Source organism: Pleurodeles waltl, chromosome 7, assembly GCF_031143425.1.
Source record: "Pleurodeles waltl isolate 20211129_DDA chromosome 7, aPleWal1.hap1.20221129, whole genome shotgun sequence".
NCBI classification, from domain to species: domain Eukaryota; kingdom Metazoa; phylum Chordata; class Amphibia; order Caudata; family Salamandridae; genus Pleurodeles; species Pleurodeles waltl.
In genome coordinates this window covers 501385274-501406517 of record NC_090446.1, presented here as the reverse complement: position 1 = coordinate 501406517, position 21244 = coordinate 501385274, and the positions used below count along the sequence as shown (strand labels likewise).

Genomic DNA, 21244 nt, shown 5'->3' with positions numbered 1-21244 from the left:
GACATTGTAAGTGCAGGGTAACCATAAGAGTATATGGTCTGGGAGTCTGTCATGCACTAACTCCACAGCACCATAATGGCTAAACTGAAAACTGAAGTTTGGTATCAAACTTCTCAGCACAATAAATGCACACTGATGCCAGTGTACATTTTATTGTAACATACACCCCAGAAGGCACCTTAGAGGTGCCCCCTGAAACCTTAACCGACTACCTGTGTAGGCTGACTGGTTTTAGCAGCCTGCCACACTCCAGACATGTTGCTGGCCACATGGGGAGAGTGCCTTTGTCACTCTGTGGCTAGTAACAAAGCCTGTACTGGGTGGAGGTGCTTCACACCTCCCCCTGCAGGAACTGTAACACCTGGCGGGGAGCCTCAAAGGCTCACCCCCTTTGTTACAGCACCCCAGGGCACTCCAGCTAGTGGAGCTGCCTGCCCCCTACGGCCACGGCCCTACTTTTGGCGGCAAGGCAGGAGGAGATAAAGAGAAAAACAAGGAGTCGTCACTGGCCAGTCAGACCAGCCCCTAATGCATCCTGAGCTGAGTTGACTCTGACTTTTAGAAATCCTCCATCTTGCAGATGGAAGATTCCCCCAATAGGGATAGGAATGTGCCCCCGTCCTCTCAGGGAGGAGGCACAAAGAGGGTGTAGCCACCCTCAGGGCTAGTAGCCATTGGCTACTAACCCCCCAGACCTAAACACACCCCTAAATTCAGTATTTAGGAGTTTCCCAGAATCTAGGAACTCAGATTCCTGCAACCTAAGAAGAGGACTGCTAAGCTGAAAAACCCTGCAGAGAAGACGGAGACACCAACTGCTTTGGCCCCAGCTCTACCGGCCTGTCTCCCCACTTCTAAAGACACTGCTCCAGCAATGCTTTCCACAGGGACCAGAGACCTCTGAATTCTCAGAGGACTGCCCTGCATCTAGAAGGACCAAGAACTCCCGAGGACAGTGGCTCTGTTCACCAAAGACTGCAACTTTGCAACAAAGAAGCAACTTGCGTTTCCCGACAGAAGCGTGAGATTTGCTACTCTGCACCAGACGCCCCCGGCTCGACTTGTGGAGAACAACCACTTCAGGGAGGACTCCCCGGCGACTACGAGACCGTGAGTAGCCAGAGTTGACCCCCCTGAGCCCCCACAGCGACACCTGCAGAGGGAATCCAGAGGCTCCCCCTGACCGCGACTGCCTGCTTCAAAAGACCCGACGCCTGGTAAAGACTCTGCACTCGCAGCCCCCAGGACCTGAAGGATCCGACCTCCAGTACAGGAGCGACCCCCAGGTGGCCCTCTCCCTTGCCCAGGTGGTGGCTACCCAGAGGAGCCCCCCCCTTGCCTGCATCGCTGAAGAGACCCCTTGGTCTCCCATTGCTTTCTATTGAAAACCCAACGCTTGTTTGCACACTGCACCTGGCCGCCCCGTGCCGCTGAGGGTGTACTTTTTGTGTGGACTTTTGTCCCCCCCGGTGCCCTACAAAACCCCCTGGTCTGCCATCAGAAGACGCGGGTACTTACCAGCTGGCAGACTGGAACCGGGGCACCCCCTTCTCCATTGAAGCCTATGCGTTTTGGGCACCACTTTGACCTCTGCACCTGACCGGCCCTGAGTGGCTGGTGTGGTAACTTTGGGGTTGCCCTGAACCCCCAACGGTGGGCTACCTTGGACCCAAACTTGAACCCCATAGGTGGTTTACCTACCTGCAAAAATTAACAAACTTACTCCCCCCAGGAACTGTTTAAAATTGCACTGTCTAGTTTTAAAATAGCTATATGTCATTTATGTGAAAACTGTATATGCTATTTTGCTAATTCAAAGTTCCTAAAGTACCTACCTGCAATACCTTTCATTTGAAGTATTACATGTAACTCTTGAACCTGTGGTTCTTAAAATAAACTAAGAAAATATATTTTTCTATACAAAAACCTATTGGCCTGGAATTGTCTCCGAGTGTGTGTTCCCCATTTACAGCTTGTATGTACAAATGCTTAACACTACTCCTTTGATAAGCCTACTGCTCGACCACACTACCACAAAACAGAGCATTAGAATTATCTCTTTTTGCCACTATCTTACCTCTAAGGGGAACCCTTGGACTCTGTGCATACTATTCCTTACTTTGAAATAGTGCATACAGAGCCAACTTCCTACACTGGCTTAAAAAGTCAACACTAAGTCCATATTCCAACTTATACTACACCCTGCCTAAAATGACTAAATGGGGTGGTAGGTCTAGCGGTAACTGCAATCGATGTGGATGGGAGCAGGTCGAGATTGTATGTTCTTTTCATGTCCCAAATTAGATTGTTTGATGCGTGATATTGGGACCTTTATGGGATCTATCATTGGAGGGCAGGTCCAGATCACCCCAGTATTAATGATTTTGGGGGTGGTGGATGGCTCTGAGGACGATGATGCAGTAAAGAGGCATATTATGTGTTGCTGTGGTAGTGGCCCAACTCTGCACTTCATCAGAATGCTTAATCCAGAGCCCCAATCATTTTCAATGTGGAGGTCTAGAATTAAAGCAGTATACAAGGTGGAAAACAATTTGTATAATGCAAGGGGTGCAACAAGCAGCTGTGTGAGGTCATGATTTGGTCACCTGTTAATTGGTTGGAAGGTTTGACTAGGCAATGAGATAATCAAAGTGGAAGGCAATAGAGGTAGATGTCTGGCGGACATACTAGGCAGTCTTAAGATCACATGGGCCCTTTTTGTTTCTTCACAGTTAACATTTATTGTTATACGATGATTTACAGTGATTATGGAGCTGCAATTTATAACAGTTGAGATTAGCAGCTACTCTGACCATACTACTGTTATGCACCTGCACTTCACAACTGATTGATGCTTTAGTTCATGTTCTTTGCTACTGATGATTTCCACAGGTCACCTGATGTATTATGGATAGGTTATGGTGATTATGCATTTGCACTTTATAGCAATGTTTATAGATATGCTATAAGTAAAACAATGTTGTTATGCATCTGCATTGCAAAATGTATTGGTATTTATAGGCTGAACCTATTGATGGCTGGATATCACTAGGGTATGGCTTGCGCCGCACTTCACTGAAGTATTCACTTGAACTTTTTCCCACTGGCTACGAAACATGGCTCCCGGTTCTAGTCTAACCCTATGCATTTTAAGAGCTAAAAGAAGACATTGTACTGTAACCTTGGTAATACTTCTACCGATAATTGCTGACCGCTTTTATCTGTTTATCTTGTGCTCATGCTCTATAGACTTGGTTCACAAATTTGTGGGGGGCTTGTATTTTATTAGCTGCATACGATCTGCAGTGTGCTTTTTTTCTTTGGGGGTTAAGTTTGCTGCGTATAAGGGTGAAGTAGCATGGTAAAAAATCAATAAAAGGAATATTACTTCATCTATGCTGCTTACATGCTGGCAGTTTAGCATAAAAATGGGTTCAGTGGTGTGGTTTTTACTGCACAAAATCAACATCCATTCAGGCTGATTTTCGGTAATTATTTACACTTGTGAATTGTATTTTGTTCATTTTGGCCAATTCGCCATTGACCTCAGAGGAAGTAACAGTTGTTTGACCCAACTTTAAGACATGACAGTAAGCTAAAGAATTTAACAACTGTATGGCTTTTGTAAACTGATTAAATGCTGGAAGACGTCTGGACAATTTAATCCGGTTTTGGAAACACTTAATTCTGACCAAGGGCACACTGGTGGTATTGCAGTCAGTCACTAAAGCAGCCACCAGAACAAACCGCTGAAAACATAACTGTTCACCAGTTTGTGAGCTTACTTTCACTGGAGTTAGTCACAATTTTGGAATTAAGTTTGAGGCTTTAAGGCACAAGGACGTTCAAGTGGTCTTCCTTTTAGAAATACATAGTTGCCAACCCTACAAAGTGTTGTGTTCAGAAACGGTATTTGCATTATTCCTACAGTTAAAAGCTTTTTGCTTTCCAATAATTATATATATTTCTTTTTAAATGACAACGTAATCACTTTCAATAAAACAGTGAAACAAGCCTGTTGGACCTGGCCCTTTTTACGGGGTCATCCCCCAACTTTTTGCCCGCCTCCTCCCCTTTTTCTGACTTTTTGTTCACTTTAGGGCTCTGGGCACTTTATCACTGCTGACCAGTGTTAAAGTGCATGTGCTTTCCCTTCCAAATTTGATATGACTGCTTACACCTGATTGGCTCATTTAATTTACCTGCAAGCCTCTTGTATAGTGGTATCCCTTATAGCCAGGACATGTACATTAAATGCTACTAGCTGGCCTGCAGCGCAACTTGCGCCACCCACAAAAGTAGCCTTTCAAACCTGTCTCATGCCTGCCACTGCAGAGCCTGTGTGCAGTTTACCGCCACAGTGGTTCAGAATCTATATTTGCCAGGAACTCCACTTTTACTACATTGAGGTCATCCCTAAGGAAGCCCCTTGGTAGCCTTATGGGCATGGCGCTGTGTAGGTAAGCAGTAGGACATGTGCCTTTTTGTGTGGTATGTCCTGGTATTTGGTTTCTCACTGCTGCCTCTCATAGGGTAGCATTAGGAATGCCCCTGCATATGACTAAGTGGTATTTTCTAATCTTTGAGCGTGGGCATATTCGGTCTGGTTGAAATGGCAGTGAGAAATGCTGCTTACTGCGGATTCCATATTAACAGTTTATAAATTCCAATCTTAGAAAGTGGGCATTTTTCTGTGCTTATGACCCTTGTGATTTTACAGCATGACTCCAATCAACAACTGGGGTAGAGTGACAGCTTCACTTGGTGCATACTTTCCAGACAGCCATCACACAGGAGGGGCTAGTTGTAACAGAGGATACATCTGCATACTAAGTGGTCTTCCTGGGTTGGTAGAGGCAGTGCTCACTCACATTTGTATAAGCCGTGTCCTGCCCTGACAAGCTTGTTTACCCCCTACTGATGTCTGGAGCCAGTGTGGAGGAGAATAGGCATTTCTGGAACTGGTTAGAGCCGGTAGGAAACTTCTACCCACTTCTAGAAGCTGGGCATACCGAGTATAAGTATAGTGGGTTGTGCCCAATGTTTCAAGGCACTGTGTGGGATTTGTAACCAGACGCTGCTGGCTCTGCATACTACAGAGGACTAGTGTAGTGCCAAGAGGGATCCGCTGCCTACTGATTGTTGGGTGGCTAAAGGGACTGCCACTCTAAAGTGACACTGTGGTCTGGTATGCTGCTGTTTTCCCATCTCTGGGTGTCCCCAGTGCTCTCCCAGGGGCCAGCCATGATTCCAGAGAGGGGAAGCAGGGGGCAGTTGCGAAGGAGGAGGAAAAAAAGCCCCCACGCCCCCCCCCCCACCCCCCTCCCACCCCCCTGCAGAGCACTATCCTTTGCCTGGGGGGGCGGCTCCACAACCCAAGGAAGATGCCACATTTCACTGTTCTTTCATCCTCAGTTTTTGCTATATTTCCCAAACTGATGGAATGTGTTGTTTTTGCCTCACTTGGGTAATGTGAATATTCACATAATCTGCTTTGTGCGCACAGAGAGGATGTGTTTTATGACATGTGCAAGTGGGAAATTATTCTTTGTGTTTGCACTCATTATCTGACAACTGCTTGCTTAGCAGTTTATTACTGATTTGTCTTTTTGGTCTACTTATGTAGTATGCAATACAGTTTATTTTTTCTAATAACTGGTTGTGAAGTCTCCTTTTGTGGTCTCCTGAACAGATTAGGTCAAAAATTAGTCTCTAGGTCACTAAAGACCCTGGTGCGCATCACTGGCACTGCTACAAAGTAATAGAAGGTGTGGTGGTATCAGCATTTTTAAAATATATTGCAAGGGGGCAGGCAGGGGGGGAAGAACAAGGGCTATTGCATCCAGAGGCTCCAGGACAGCTGCAGTAGCGTTGGGCTCCTGCCATAGTTCCTGTCAAGAAGGTCTGAACATTCACCCCCCCACAGAAGCAGAGCATCTCATATTGCCAAGTTAGGCGGTCAGTCTCCAAGTCTTCTGCAGCCATGTGTTAAACCCTCCGCGGGGGAAAGACAGGAGTTGCCCTAGTTCAGTTGGAGACTTGTCTTGGTTCCAGAGATCCAAGAAACCAAAAAAATAGGCAGCTGTTGTGTGGTTTCTCGTACGCTAGGGCGTCATCCACAAAGCGAGACGGCACCAGTTGGGGCCCCACACAGGACCTTCCCCGTAGCAAGGTTTGTAGCGCACATGCTGTTGTCAGTCTTACCATTGCTGACACATTGAAATACCAATAAAGAACTTTAAAAAATAACTGATCACCCTTTTAAACTTCTGTTTACATTGCACCCAACTAAACAAGAACATGTGAGGTCACAAAACACCCATAAAAGCAAAGACGCCCGGCAAAGTGTTTATTACAAATTGCTTCGAGCTGAGAAATACAAGGCAATAAAAAGCTTAAGGTGCTCCCCCAAGGGAATGATCTTTAAACGAAGAGGCAATGATGGGACCCTTTGCCTCAGTTCCCCTCGTTGATCCATTCGTTGGCGCAGCTAGTGTAAGAAATCAGCTCTTCTGGCTTGAACCACAAGTTGATCTCCTTTTTGGCACTTTCCACAGAGTCACTGCCATGGCATATGTTCCTATGGGAGGAAACAGACATTAGAGTGCAAAGAGCAGCACCTACATTTGATGCACACCATTACGACAGTTTGAAGGGTTCACAAAGCAGAGGACAGTGCAGATATGAGAAACCTGAAGACTACACATACTGGAAAAAACAGCAAATTGATACATGTGGGCTTGGTAAAAACTGCTTTCGATTCAAGTAGTTTTAACATCTTGGATGGTTTCGTTCAAGTAACCTGCCTGCATCAGAACAAGATAGGTCCGTGCCCACAGTCAGCAATAAAGGGACTAGGAGGCAGAAGAGATTAATGAGCGTGTATTAATTTACGTCATCCCACACAAAAAGCTTAAGGTTGGACTACTAGGGAAAGAGTTGAAATAAGAATGGAAAAAACCACACCACAAATAGATAAGCTTTCATTGTTCACTTAACTGAGATGCGATTTGAACGAGCCGGTTTCAAATCAGCCTCGCATGGCAGCCATTTCCATATCAGGCAGTGTTCTAGTAGGGCGGGGGGGGGGCAAACATGGCTGCAAGGCCTCTGCCATGGGAACAGGGGGTAATTTGCCTACGTTGTCCCGGAGTCCGTCCGCGCTGCTATGGTTCTGCAAACTGGGCCAAATACGCCCTCAGCAAGTGACTGCGATACATAATCACAGCCCTCATGACTAATTGAAAAGCACGAGCTTGAAACCCAATCACCAGCTCTAGAACCGACTGTTCCAACTCAGTTTACAAAAAGGTACTTTAATCTATGCACAACACAATACTACAAAGGAACTGATCATACAAACACTGGCAATTCTGTTACAACACCTTAAATCTGTCGTCCAATCTCTATGAAAATGGAGCTGTTGGCAGACTGATAACAGGTGTCTACCTCCCTTCTGGCACTCAGTGGTTAGATCTATCAAGAAGGACCACTGGGGTTGGAGGGGGCAACTTGCTCTCAGCGCACTGGATAGTGATAACAGAAGACCAGAGGCAGGCCTCAGCTCAAAATCTTTTTCACGTTGAAAAAAAAGCTACTCTTAGCAAAAGAGCCAAGTGAATTTCTAACGGAGCCTCATCTACTTTGCCCCCGCTTTAAAGGCGGGGTCTCCTCCATCCAGCTTCGGGAATATGCTTATCTTAGAGGGAACAGGCTTGTTAAACATTCAAGTCGACAAAGCCTAAACACTTTACATAAAGCAGGAGATAAAAACAGATGCCCGTTCCCTGTACACATTGTTCCAATCTGCTGAGGAGTCTGAAAGGATGGCTGCCACTGAATTATCAAAGTAAATGCCTCTGCAACAAGGAAAACTGAAAAGGAAAAAAGCTGTGTGGGGGCCAGGGGCAGGCGGGTTGGGGTTTAAGGGAGGCCAACCAATCTGGAATCAGAACACACTAGCCAGCAACTGCCAGAAAAGCCCGCGAGTAAGCTGCCTTTAACAGACTACAATCGACTAAAACCAACACTCCCATAAACGCAGCACTAGCGCAAATAATGCAAGTCTCCATTGCGTGGTCAGTCTCACCTGCAATTCTTTAAAACTACACTTTGTATTAAGTCAATCGTGTTCTCGTTTGGAGTGTTTTTACTGGCCGTGCACTCTGGGGCCAAGGAGACTTTTCCCGGACGGGGGGGGGGGGGGGGGGGAGGAGTAAATGCATTAATTAGTCCTCTGTACCAGAACTGCACATTTTCTTACAGCGGCAATTAATCACATGAGAGCAATGACAAAAATACAGAGGGAAGCCCTCTTCAGGGAAACCTTTTCATCATGTGTTCATATCCACAGGGAGTGAGTGACTCATTTGATGCCCGCAAAGACGTTCCTCCCTGGGCCACATGCACACCATTTCCATCACGTACCTGCCAACCTGGACGCAGAAGTCTCCCCGGATGGTCCCAGGCCTGGAATCAACAGGGTTGGTCTCTCCCAGCATTACCCTGCCAGTCTTCACCACATTAAATCCTTCTCAGACCTGAAAAAAGTAAGCAGTAACCTTCAAGCAAAAAATAATTGTCACATGGTCAATTAAACACGACCCATCGTGTTTGTCCACTGGAATTCCACTGCACAGAGCTCCTACTGTACATATTCTACCAGTAAATGTATGGCATTCACATGGAGTGAATTCTCAAGTTAAACTACCCAAGCAATCACATGGGAAACATTAAAGCTTGTAAGAACTGCAAAACATTATAAGGGTGATTCTAATACATGGTGCTGCTTTTACTCAACTGAATGCGAGACTGAAGAGATGTCCCCGTATGCGCAAGTATTAAGTACAACAGATCAGCTTGCATGGAGGCTCCATCTTACCTGTGCAGTCAATCCGAGCCCCAGTTCCCATGTTTGTCATGTGCTGAATAGCAGAAATAAATACAGGATTTTGATGCCTGTACTTGCTCTTTTGCTGTCCCTCCCAACTAGAGTATGGATAGCACTCCCCCACATACCCCCCTCCTCCCTCCCAAAAGGGAATTAAAACTTGCCAGGGCAAACTTGAAGGAGAAGTTAGTGGTGATTCAAATAAAGGATCAATGATGCATCTTGCCAGAAAAATCCTTAAAAAATTAATTGTGGTGTAGACTGTGGCTGCTCTACAAGTCTCCAAGCATGATATGCATCTGGAAAGACACTGTTCTCTAGCGGAACGTGCACAGACTGCACTGTGCAAGATGGTAAACAGCCATGGAAGACCTAGTCTGTTCTTTGTGGCCAGATGGATGGCTGTTGACAAGTTAAGATTTGGTCATGTGAAAGGCCAGAGTCTGCTGGTAGTCAAGCCAAGTTACTTTGTCCGGCTTACCGAGGCTATAAAAAAAGGTACATACATAAAAAAAGCTTAACAGTTACATAGGCAAAATAGACATTAAAAATGAAATATAAAATGCATTACTATTTGATGAATTAAAAAAATTCAGTGACCCTACGAAAGTCAGCAGCAGCTCATCCTCATCAAAAGAACCCACATCACACCCCACCTCAAGAAGCCACACTGACTCCCGATCCAGAAGAGATACCAGTTAAAGATGCTGACCCACGCACAAAGCCCTGCACAATAAAGAAACAGCATCCATCAGCAAACTCCTGACCTCTGCTTCCTCACCAATACACCCCCCCCGATCCGCCAACCGACAGAGGAGGCACTTTCTCGCCTGGCTGCCAAGGCGTTGAGCAGCCTTTCACTGCACCTCAGGACCACCCACTCACCCCAGCAATTCTGGAAATAACTCAAGACCTGGATATTTGAGTGAACAAACCATGCAACAGCCAACATCTCCAGCACCGCAAGACGATTTGATGCACTTTAATGTTGATTGATTAACTTCTAAGAAAAGATATAGGGCTTAAACTCCCTTAAAGTTCCTGCATCTTACTGTTGCAGTTAGAAAGGAGCAAATCCCACAAAATGTCATTAAGAGACTGGAGATGCATCCCAAAGTTTGCTAAAAATCAAGGGTTTTAAAATAGTTTAATAGTGATACAAAAGTAGGGTTTATAGCTTTAAAGAAACAAAATGGCTAAAAGTCTTCTGAGAGCCCATCACAGGGATATGCTGATGATAGCTCCCACAGTAGAACAAAGTACTAAGGAAGCTCATTAACATCGACGCAGTATCCACCACCCTGAAACAAAATAGGGATGTGTTCAACTCTCCAGCTACTTTGAGACCAACCAGTTGCTTAATTCAACACAATCTGGATTTCACCCAGGCTACAGCACCAAATGCACACTGGAAGCACGATACCATTAAAATGACGAGACGCCCATCTGCTGTTCCCAAAACCGGCATTGTTAACACCCAGGTAGTTAAAGTCATACACCGTGCCAAATGAGTGCCCCTTCACCATTAATCTGGAAAGTTTTCTGGTCTGGCCCACATGCCATAATGTGAGACTCCCCAAAGCTGGTGACCAGGTCAAGTAAGCCCCCCTTAAGAGTTAAATGATTCAACCAGCAGAGTTCGAAAAATCCACTTGACCACTCATCTTTTTTGATCAGGTCGAGCTATTCTCATCCCTTTTGGCAAGTTGCCACTGAACAGGTGTTGTGTTCAGTTGAAAAGTGGAGGGGCTATAAAAGATGCCTTTAAATAGTGTTATGTCAAATTTGTGCTGTGTTCACATAGGTCAAAAGTCAGTTTTTCTTACAATTTATTTTCCTTCTGACTGCAGAGTTCCAGGACTTTGAGGTGAACTGTGGGACCGCCTGCTTAAAATGTAAAAATATAAGGATATAGGATGTCAGGTTTTTCCGAACACATTTAAATGTGTAATTATATTTCAGTAGTTTGGAAGTCCTTTGTTTTGTGCGATTAAAAATATTTCAGTAGGATGAAAATGAATCAGAATACTTTACATGTTGAGGTGCAAAGGATGTTTTCTGAAACAGAATTTTCAGAGATTAATACACTATAGTTTTCAGTAATTAGCAGAGAGGTTATTGGATATTTCTTGGAATGAGCGTGTGTAGATGACAGTATGTTACCACATCATGGTTTAGTAATATATTTATTAAAAACAGAAACACTACTGCCCTGATGGGAATGTTGTTAGTAAACTAAAGTCCTAGGTTATGTGGGCTAGACCTCATGGGTATATGGGCTAGATTCTTGTGATACATGCAGAAAGCTTTAGTCTACTTAAAGACTAGATTGTTTTTGTACTGCAGAAATGCTGAGCTCACATAGGTGCTATCATATGAGATTAAGAACAAGGTGACTAAACTATTTGCCTAGGATCACAATTGGAGACCTGTTTACGGGTCAAGTACATTACTGTTAGGTCAAGTAACATGATTTTTTTAGCCCTGACCAGTGTACGCAATTCCTTGGGGTCTATGCCCCAAGTACTGCATTGCCTGCATAAAGCAGTACCAGTATAGGGACCCCAAGACCATCACTGGATAGTTTGGTTATGGTGGGGCACAGGTTGTTAATATGACAGGTGGGGTCTGAAATAAACCCTTGGTGTACCCTTAGGGGTACGAGGAGGGAAGGGGTTAACAGTCAAGACATTTTTCCTATAGAACCAAACCCTCACTACTAAATTGTGTGTGATTAACACACAAAATTCACTAATGCGGCTTCAACCCACAAATCCAACTGCCACAGTTTAGGTCGATTGATAGTCAAACGCTATTGACAAATCCATAACAGCAGCAGCACCTGGCGACAGTATACTTGCCAATAAAGGTTAAAGCACTGCTCCACTGTACCCAGACCCTGGCAGAACCCAAACCTAAAAGGACAAGATTTTGGAATAGTTTGCCCAAGTGTAAGCTATTAAACATCACCCAGGCGATTATTTTGAGAGAGCCACCAATAAGGCCGATATGGAAGGAGGGGAGCATAAACAGGTTATTTGCTAGGTGGTCTTTATCAATGAAACGCCCGCTTGCTTAATCCTTCTGGACTTAAGTTATAAAACTTAAGAATCAGCTTAACAGAGTTTGGGTTCTTGAATGTAACCATGTAAGATGCCTGAAGACCTGAACATCAGTGCCTACACAAACTAAGCATAATTCTACTTTCAACATGTAGACTATAAAAACTACTGCAACAGATTGCTTCGACACCAATAGATGTGTGCCCACAGGTAATGTAACCAATGACTTTCAGCAATGCTTATGTGCGAGTAGGTGGCACCATATGGTTCTGCAGCAGTTTGAAAGCCACACAAGCACTATCCAATGTGCACCAACAACTATTTCTAGGTTCCTGTGCCCCTAGACTGATCCAGAGCTCCACTTCCACCCACATCTGACAGACCCCAAGCAGGCTAAAAACGGTGGTCCAAGAAAGTAATTTCCCCAGAAAAAGTCAGGATTCAAGCTGAGCCCCAAACTGCTGGAGACAAATGTGTCATGGACCTAAACGACATGTGCCTCTGGTCCTTGCGCTACATAAACTCAGGCATTAAGTGCAAACTTACGCACCCAAAGACAATCTAGGATCAATAGGCAAAGCTTTAAGTCGCCAGGCTCAAGAGGCTGCATTTGATAGAGGTTCTGCTCTTGATTGCAGTCACGTCTTAGGCCCCGCACAAAGGTAGTCACACTCAAAATCTGCTGGTAGGTTGAAAACATACCATAAGCACAAGAAAGTCAAGCAGGCCTCTATACCTCCACTTAATCTGGCAAGAGACTGCAATATCACGTAAACAATCTGATGTTCTGTCAATCCTTGCAGGCCCCAAATTCCCCAAGCCATCACTGACACGGCAAAAGTTGCTACCTTCAAGTAGGCAGTGAGAACAAATACCTGATCACACCAGCCCTGCAGTATTAAATAACTAAAGCGCACCCAGTGGTTATGCGGCCAGACTTTCAGCTTCTTCCTTCAAACCAGCTCTGTCAGACAACAGAAGTCAACTTTGGCTCAAACGTGTTCCAGGATCATAGCCAATGTCTTAACACTAACAAGGAGGGGGAAAACCTGGTCTACCCTTCTTTATAAAGGAGGGCTGTATTTTGACTTGCAAAATGCCAAAGGCCTAGATACCTCAGAGCTTGTCTCACTATCTGGTCTAACAGAAAAAAGTGCACAGAGCAGGATAACACCTAGATTTACAGTTGCCTACTCTGGAAGCCAAAGTCAACTGGACTTGCTAAAATACAAGGCAAACTAAATGTGAGCCACTGCTACTATTTAATGACGCCCTTACTGTCATGGCCACTTGGTTCAAGTCATGTTCAGCAGACCTTTGCTTAGACTGTACAAACCAGCTGAGTTTTCTTCTCTTAAGATGCAGAGAAACACCAATCTGAGCGACAGGAAAACAGCTTGGCCTTGAAAGCCTTACTACCAACCACTAAGGGAAGGCTGGCACATATCTTAACAAGCAACATGACTAAAGTGGTACAGCAATATGTATGGTGGTGTAGTACATTGTGCCAGGAGGCTATACATCTGAAGTGGCAAGACAAGCATCTTTTTGGTATTCAGCCACCTATCAGTACCTTAATACCAAAGGGAGATGCCAGCTGTAGACAATGAGTGCAGTCTCCAACCAGAAGTCACACAGGGTATTGATTCTGCAAAGGGGGTGTCACCTCATCTCTGGACACCTTTGGGGTGCTCCTGGATGGGATGGTCGGTTCTCAGTGTTCCCTAATTTTCCCAGACTTGCTGCCAAAAGTGGGGCTTTGTCCAGGGGGTGGCAACTCCACCAGTTGGAGTTGCCCTGGGGCACTATAACCCAAGGCTTGAGCCTTTGAGGCTCACCAACAGCTGGTACGGCTCCTGCAGGGGAAGTGTAAAGCACCTCCATTGAGGACAGGCTTTGGATCTGACCACTGAGAGCACAAAGGCTCCCACCCCATGTGGTCAGAAACATGTCTGAAAGCGACAGGCTGGCAAAGACCAGTCAGTCCAGGTTTAGTAGTTTGGCTAACATACAGGGGGCATCTCTAAAATGCCTCTGGTGCATTTTTTCAATAAACTCCACACTGTCATCAGTGGGAGTTCACTGTGCTAAGTTGGATACCAAACTGCTCAGCATTCAGTGAAACCATTTTGGAGCTGTGGAGTTCATAATGACAAACTCCCAGACCCTGTACTCAATATGGCCACACTGCACTTACAGTATCCAAGAATTAACTTGGACACTGTAGGGGCATATGGTTCCTGCAGCTATGCCCTCACCTGTGGTATAGTGCACCCTGCCTTAGGGCTGTAGGGGTGTCTTACCTTTTGCCACAGGCAGTAGTTTGTGGGCATGGCACCCTGAAATGGTGGTCATGTCAACTGCCTTGTCCGTTTCTCCCCACCAGCATACACAAGCTGCAAAGGGAGTGTGCATGTGTTTGGTGAGGGAGCCCTTTTGTACCAGGTATACATTTTACAAAGGGAATACCTGTGTGCAAAGGGTGTGCCAATTCTGAAAACAAAGGTACAGATTTTGGGAAAGAACACTGGTGCTGGGACCTGGTTAGCAGGATCCTAGCACACCGTCAATAAAAGTTGGCATCAACACCAGGCGAAAAGTGGGGAGTAGCCATGCCAACAGTGGCACTTTCCTACACATTCATGAAATTCACCTTGAGACCTATCTGACAGGAGGGACTTTAGCCTATTTGGTTCTCAACATGTAAGAGGACCCTCCACCATTGGGTGGTCCCATCCATTCCTAAGATGAGGAATCTTCAGTTTGAAATATCCAGACAATGGTGCTACTTGGTGAATAGTCTAAATGCAGATTCCTCACTGTCCACCCACCTCTACTGAGGTGTCTGCTGATCACCTTAAGGTCCCAAGTTAAGTAGTCGCACCATCACCTGTAAATATATTTTTTCCTTCAAATGTTATATGTGAGGGAATCGAAAAAGATCAAGAAATGATGTCAGCAAGCAGGGGTGGGGCTTATGTGAAGCTCCACAACACTGTATGAAGTCACCATGAAGCCAAGCCATATAATGCCACCTACTTGTACTCCGGGAGCATTGCTTAAAAAAAGTCTCTGGACCCAGTATGGTGCTATGGAATATTCTAGAGGAGAAATCTGGCTACAATATTGACTATGAACTAGAAAGAGGTTACCAATGTTAATTACCAATTTATAGAGAGCTAGGGAGGAAACAAAGGGCTAGGACAACATGATGTACAAGTAAAAAGGAGTTCATACTGGTTCAGCTGCAAGACTATTGTGCACTGAAAACCGAGGCAGGCTCATCCAAGAGGATTTACACCAGGTAGTTCCCAGAAACTAGGGCCTGGTTTACCTCAGGGTATAAAACACGGATCTTTTAGGACATACTTTGGTCTTTTCATTCCACATTCTAGGAAGCTGGCTGGAGCTAACTCAAGAATCTTTATTGGTATGAGGAAATTGGAATTCTAGGTCAGCACACAAATACCATTTAAAAAAAAAAAAAAAAAAACTTTAAATGGAAGAGTAACTCCATAATTTCAGAGTAGTAGGGATATACACATCATAGACCATTCTACACTCACCATAGGAACAACAGGGCCAGAGACCATATATTAAACCAAACCGGAGTAGAAAGGGCGATCCTTCAGGTCAATGTAGTGTTCCTTCAGAAGTTCATCGGAAGCCTGCAAGTGGCAAAGAAAGTATTGTTACCTGGGTGATGAGAACTCAACCCTGCTCATGCCAGTGATCTGAGTACAGCAGTTCACACCCAATATCACAGTATATCATTACCCAATTACGGTGTATGCTTAGACCCTATCAATTGTGTACACAAAACGCAAACCAAAGACTACTCTCACCTGCATAAACTTCATTGCCACCATTCAGTATCCCTTCTGCTCAAAGCGCTTGATTATCTCTCCTACCAGGCCCCGTTGAACGCCATCTGGCTTGATGCAAATGAAGGTACGTTCTGTAATACCGTTACCAGACATGTTCCTAGAAGAAGGCAAGAGGGTGACAGAAAACTTAACATTGTTCATAATAAGGTGTACATCGAAGTAAACAAATTGGGCTCCCTACACAAGTCAGCTTCAAATCTAAACGTAAACTTCACACAAAAACTAAGGTTTAACAAAAATGCATCAGTCCATTTTTTATCGGACCGAGTTACAAAAAAAAGCACTTCACAGAAAAAGCAGAAGCTAACCTATTCAAAAGCACAATTTAAACCACAAAACTGGAGATTCTAGAATAAAGTTAGAGCTGCAGATTAAATAACTTCTAAGGTAGTCTGACTTCTCGATCACTGTAAGGCTATCCCATTATTCGGGCACAGCAAGGAGGCTTCTCTGGAGATCTGACTAGGCTCCCTGATTAAGCCAGGTCAGGAGAAAACAGGTCTGTTCTGAGTTGTGAAATACACAAATCCTAAAGAGTGACAAATATGTCTCGTACATTCCTCGAACTACTGTAGGGGATAAAGTACCCCCTTCCACACATGAGTATCGTCTGTCACTGCGGATTACAATGGACAGAGAAAGGAGGCTGAAGAATGAGGCGAATTGCAATATCCTTCTAATGTATTAGAAAGGTTGTTATTCCTTATAATACATCTTCAAACCATCACCCCTCCCACAAACCACTTACATCACTGGTATCTTGCACTTGTGTATATTACAGACATGGATAAAGCATCACCTGCACTGCAAACGCGTTTGCAAAATTAAAATTCTAATTCAAATCAGATTAAGAATGTTATGACTCAGGTTGTGTGGATACATGCAGAGATCTGATTGTTCTGGTCATTCTATACCATGGAAAAACACGGTGCCATAAATACCTTTCTACTGGTCACATTGTTATTCAAAAAAGATCAGAAGACAGCCAGTTCCTGTTTTCCTTTTTTAAACTTCTGCTGAATGATGTTCCCGATGGCATGCCTTTCACCTTGGCTGCTCGCACCATATTGAGAGGTCAGAATTCAACTGCAATAACTTAGTTGAGCAGATACATTTCTTAATTACAGGTGAACGAAAGACTACTCCATTGTCGTACATTATATGGATATTTCAAGTCACCAAGGAGATCCTTGATCATGTAAAACAAGAAAGCAGATGCTGTTTCATTATAAGTTCACATAACTCAAGGTGACATGCAATAGCCTTCTAATGTATTAGAAGATACTTTATTCCTTGTAAGTACGGCCACACCATCACCCTTCCCACAAAATGCTTAAATCCTCAGCGTTGCTCTTCATATGAAAGAACGCCCGTAAACGTAATTGCGCTATCTAGTGCCAAATAAACACCAAAATGCAGTTAAGATATGTTGCTTAAAGATGCTGGAATTCGTTTAATACAAGTCAGATTTAAAAAAAGTTGTAGCTCAGAATGTACAAGCCTGCAGAGATTGTTTTCCCTATAATTACACAAAACATTAAAAAAACATTTCCATAAGTATTCCCTTTCTGCTCATCGAGCAGATATAAACAGCAGAAGGAAAAAAACTGTTTCGTATTTGAATCTGCATCTTTATACACCGTTTCCTGAAATTCCCCTTGGCTGCTGGATCTGGCCGGAGACCCTGACATCGGAACTAAAAAGGCCCTTGGTTATTGCACTTTAGGCAACTTCATGCCTTCCTTGCAAGGGACTGAGCTAGAAACGTGCCTGCAAGAAACAAATCGGAGATTGGCTTTTATACATCGATTATGTACTCTTCCATGTATTCTAAAAATATCAAACCAACTGAGAACAGAACACACTGCGGCTAAACGAGAATCAAGACTATGGCAAATAAGTTTCAGGAAGAAAAAACCCTCAAAGGCATAACTTAATCCTTTAGGTTCTACATCCTAGGTGCACTTCCTGAAGAGTAGATTTCCTCAAACCTAGCATTTCAGAAATGTTGCACCGGATCAGGCATCCAAAACAAACGTTTCAAGGGCAAATACAAACATTAGTCACACATACATATTAAAATAATAATGGAGAGATGACGTTAGGCAGGACGAAGGCTCAGAAAAGCGTGAGGTTGCACAAGATTAGTAGCTCTGAACAGATGTGGGACTTAACGAGCAGGTACACAAGGAAACTGTTTACAAGCCCAACACAAAGAGCTGATACTCTTTACTTTGATTAATCTCGTTCTGCAGGAGCCATCTATAACCTTCTCATGGGAAATGCTGCCAAGTTACATTTCTGAGTCACCGTGAACCTTTAATAACTGTTGACCAGCTGATATCTGGGTTCCAACCAGAAGTAGGGATTAAGCAGCCGCAGACAAATAAACCGTTGTGTAAAATGAATGTTTACTGGACCCGTGTTGCACGTGCGCTTCTTTATAGTGGAGTCCCACTAAACACCCTACTTTCGGCAAAATTACGAGCTTAGTCCATTTATAATAGATAATGTTTCTGGTTCTGGAGAAAATATGACTTCGGGTTAACATGAGCTCATCTTTACTACATCAGATTTTCTATATAAACTCGCCGCACTTGGCTTGTAGATGACATGCTACTGGCCTACTAAAACTGACTACAAAATTCCATCCATTTTGCTCCCAAGAAATGATTTTTTTTTATCCAACACTTAACCCGCTGCGCTTGCAGGGTATCATTTCACAACTGTGCAAATGGTCATTACCATAGAACTCCGCAAATACACAACAGCGCGCGGGCAGGCTTCCTGACACATCAATCCTTGACAGTAGGTGGCACACCCGTCTCGGAAACACGCCAGTCCGTCGTAATTATTTCCCTTCAAAACTTAACTATACTTTCTCCGCATGCCACCGATGGCTTCTGCAGGCAGCGAGACTCAATGTTATCTCTGAAGACGAGGGGGTTGGGTGGTCTCGAAGGCAAGGATTACTTCAATGCACTAATCCTGGCTGCCCGATTTCACCCACACAAAACGCTTTATAAACCGTAAGCTCTAGCTGAGATTTGATCCCCGGGGAGAGAAGGCACGAAAATCATGTCGCTTGTCCTGCCACCACTACTTCACTTGCAGTCACAGCGGGCCACCGTTACCACAACTTCATAGCCACAGAGCCGTGGAAGCGCAGGGTCGAGCCAGAACAGGATACCAGCCTTCAGTGTAACTTAACAGTTTGTCCGCTAGTCAATTATAAGTCCATAGTAGACATTTGTGTACTACACAAGCAGTTTATACAATATTCCTAACTCGAACCTAGAAGCTGAAAATGGCATCAACAACGGTAAATCATTAAGCTGCAGTATGCAGGGCTTCCGAAGAAAGAAAAGTGCTAACGTGAGAAGACCCGATACGAGGATGTCACTCATTCAAACCGGAGCTACAGAAAGACTGGAAGGCCCCCTCCTATAAACCCAACATGTAATCTGTGGGTAGGGCCATCCTTAAACTGCCATGTGTACTGAAATTATATTTTTACAGAAAAAAAGTTGATGCAAGACCCTTCTTTCGGATTACTACATAGTAATGCATCTGGACGGCACAAGTAGATAAGATGCATTCAGAAGAAACCCCCATAAAACATTACAAAGTTCCTGAGACTATCCGTTCGTTGCTATGCATAGTGCCATATACATAACCCCTTGTCCCTGTCGGTTTATGCTAGACTTTTATAAATCGGGAACTCTTACTCACCCCCACTATATACACTCAATAAAAGACGAGCATTCGATATTTCACCCTTCCCCGCCAAAAAACAAAAAACTTTCTTACTGTAACAAACCTGTTCCAACTCCGATCCACACAAGCTCTCAAACTCTTATTGGGCACTTGAACGTGCCACCAGAACTTAAAAAATAATCCATTATTTTGAGAATAAATCTAGACCACCACCAAAAGAAAAAACTACGTAAACCTTCAACCCACTTCGATTTCTTCCTTAGACTTCTGTCCTTGCTCATTCGACATGACGTCCCATTTAAACCCAAACAGCTGATCATTTAAAATATAATGTAAACTGAAATAAAGTATTTAGACAAAAATCACTATATACACCAACAGGTGGCCAATCACTAATAGCAGTGCGATATATTCCGTAAAAAGCTAGCAGAACAGAACACCGGTGAATCATCACGGAAATGCGTGCGTTAAACATCTACCACCACTAATGGCAAAATAGGGCTCCTCAGAAGGAAGCGGGTGCAAGGGATAGTGCGAGGGTGCAAGTCTCCATATATTACAAAAAAAAAATATGGGATAAAAAGTAAGCCTGCAAGTAGCAGCGTAGGGCACTCCGCCTGCCATTTCGGGACGCGGCAAAGCCCAACCACCTCCCTACCACCCAAGATTAGATAGCCGCAGCCAGCATCATGAAAGATAAGGACACAAAAATATACATATATCAGGAAGCGGGCTCAGCTATCCGGAAACGTGGAGCCAGGTTATGGCCATGCATCCATTTCAACGGGTCCTGGTACACAAAGGGAGCGCGGGTTCACGTATAGAGAAGCGGTGACGCTCAGCCGAAGAAAAGTCACCGCCGCACCGTGAAAGTGTTTTACCTTAAAGGGTGGTAGGTACGTGTACGGCAATTACAATGGAGACTAGGGTGTGCGTGGAGGGAGAGGAGTTGAGGAGGCTCCGAAGAACTGCGGAAAGGAAAGAAGTGTTGCTGTAACCTGGATTCTAAACTCTGCTGTACCTGCTGCCGGAGTGCTAGATGTCCCCCGTTGACGGAAGCAGCGGTGGGCGGAGGAGAGCAAAAGCGAGAGAGAGGCAACCGGAAGTTATATACTGCCTGTGAGCTGCCGGCATCGTTTCGCCGTTCCCATTGGCTCACTTGAGATGCTGCCTTTCCCCCTTCCGCCATCTTATTGGCTGGGGACGCGTGACTGTAATCGACAGCCACGCCCACCTATCGCTTTACACCCTGAGGGAGGAGCAGGATATGATCAGCAGCAAGGGGAGAGAGAGACTACTTCCCATTAGAGCAGTGGTCTTCAAACTTTTTAATGTTGCGCCCCCCCAGTTGAAAAATAAAAATCATTGGGCCCCCCCTGAGAATTTTTCACAATTATTTTAGAAAGATGGCAATGCTTAAATAGGTCTAACCCTATTTAAACATTGCAGTTAAGTACTGTTACCTTTTTTAAACTGCAATAACATGCTTTTGCTTAAAACAAAGGCATGTTAGCTGTATAATATTTCTTTTGACCAGAGTTTGGCGCCCCCCCTGGGATCACTTGAGGCCCCCCAAGGGGGGCCCGCCCCCCAGTTTGAACACCTCTGCATTAGAGAAATATTCCTTACCGTCTACCAAGACTAGGTAACAAAGATGTCAGGTCCAATCTAAGTGCGTTATGTCCAAG

General features: G+C 44.5%; 1 pseudogene; it reads right to left on the bottom strand.

Annotated features, from left to right (window-relative positions):
• Nucleotides 1-6332: 6332 nt before the first annotated feature.
• On the bottom strand, nt 6333-20691 carry LOC138304264 (nucleoside diphosphate kinase B-like; annotated as a pseudogene).
• Nucleotides 20692-21244: the final 553 nt, after the last annotated feature.